Source organism: Quercus lobata, chromosome 4, assembly GCF_001633185.2.
Source record: "Quercus lobata isolate SW786 chromosome 4, ValleyOak3.0 Primary Assembly, whole genome shotgun sequence".
Classification (NCBI taxonomy): Eukaryota; Viridiplantae; Streptophyta; class Magnoliopsida; order Fagales; family Fagaceae; genus Quercus; species Quercus lobata.
In genome coordinates, this window is record NC_044907.1 from 5,012,771 (window position 1) to 5,014,951 (window position 2,181).

Genomic DNA, 2,181 nt, shown 5'->3' on the forward strand with positions numbered 1-2,181 from the left:
AGATAAAAGGTTCTGAAATTCTGTTATGCTATAAAGGTAAAGCTTCTGATGAAAGTACAAGTTATGTTTAAAAGTTATCAAATACTTGTTCTTTATGAAATGTTAAGTTTTATGACTATGAAAGTTATAATATTTCGAAAAGAGGTTTATAAAGAAATGTTTTCTTATTGGGTCAAGATGTTTCTAGTTTAATACAAAGTTGCCAATTAATTGATTTAAGTTAAAATGATTATTTTGTAATAAGAATATACATATGGTGACTTTGTAGGAAATGAAAGAAGTTTAATCTAAAAGGTTTTGGTAATATTAACTTGATAAGAGAAAGGAGAACAATTATTTTCTATGAAGAATGTATAAGCTATTATTATGAATAGTATAAAATATTATGCATGAAAAAAAAATGTTCTCCTATTCGAATATTCATAGAATGAAATGATTTGATTTACATGCATCCTTATTGAATTCTCATATATCTTACCTTTACTGAGCTGTGTAGTTCACCACTTCCACTCTTTCAGTTAGAAGGTTTTATTTTGGAGCAGAGGGAGCCTTAGTCGAGTTTGGAAGGAGTTGGTTTTAGTTTTATATGTATAGATCCTAAATTAGTAATTTGATGTTTAGCTTTGTAGTATTGTGTATTTTAGGATCTAAAGAAAGTTGTGTATCTTAAAGTATTAAGAGATATATTATGTGAAAGTGTGGAAATTAAATGATTGGTGGATTATGTTATATTTTGAGTATAGTGTAGATGCTCTGACTAGCAAGTGAAAAATGATATCAAGAAGTAAAGAAACAAATATGAAAAGAAAAAGAGAAGCTTTTGGAAAAGTTTTGTAAAAGTTAAGTTGGTTCTTATTAATATCAGGTTTAAACTTGATATTAGCATGTCGGTCATGGTCACAAATCCAGGTATCGGGTTTGGGGCGTGACAATATCTATTATAGAAATGGCCACAACTCGACCCAATTTCTTTAAAACCACCTAGGAGTTTATTTCTCTAACAAGCTTAAGGCCTGCCTCACTACAAATCTATGTCCAATCACATACATAGCTAAACCCATCAGAATTCTTAAGCCCAACCCAGTTACACTAACCTAAACCTAGCCCACGCACCAGCTTTCCATATTTACATTGACAAACCCTAACTTCCAACAACTACATAAACACTGCTTTCAACTACAAACAATTACATAACATCCCTAAAACTTCCAACAATAGCACAAATCTCCTATAATTTTTCTAAAATTACCATAAGAACCTCCATAACTTACCAAAATACCCCTATAAACCCTCATAAATTATTAAGATACCCCAAAATATGCAAGAATTATCCAAATACTTTTGAAGCAGGAAAAAAAGAAAAGAAAAAGAAGAGAGATAATTAGTTTATCTATATAAGAGGAGATTATATGACAAATCTAACTGGTTCTTTCCTTTCCTTGGGTTTATGGTCATTTGCCAGGAGTTTAGAGTTGAATCAAAGAAAGAAGGTTGAACTTTCATAAAGCAAGCACCTCTTTCACATAAGAAAATGGAGGTAGGCTTGGTATAATCTTACTAAACCGATTCCGCATGAAAAAGGATCAGACAATTGCCCTCTTGCGTAATGGGAAGCAGACTAGTCCCTGGAAATGCTCGTTCCTTTGTTGTTGGGGCTTACAATTCACCTTTTGACACAACTTTTTGATGATCGCAAAAGCTATGCCATCTTTATTCCAACTTCCTCTGTGTTGTCAAGGATCTACATACGCATAATGTCATAACTGTAGGGTGTAGCCAACCCATACATGCTTTAGACCTTGATTTTCCTTTGATTAATTTGTGTAGTTTCCTTATAATAAAAAGCTCCCTAATCTTAGGCAATTAAGGGTTTTTATAGGTCTTCTTGTTGGCTTTTACATGTATTTTGCATATAGAAAGAGAGAATATTAAATTGCTGGTGGGATTACCAAATTATTAGGATTGAAGGTTTTTTTTTTTTTTTTTTTTCTCTCTCTTGGTATCTGTGACATTATAGTATATAGTACAATACTACTATTTTAATAGTTTACAACGAAAGTTACAAAACTGATCCTATAATAAAAAAAAATTATAAAAAGTAAAAAACGTATGATTAAAAAAAACAAAACAAAACAAAACTTCACAAGGCCCAGAAGTTAAGTAAGCCCACAGCCACAAGTC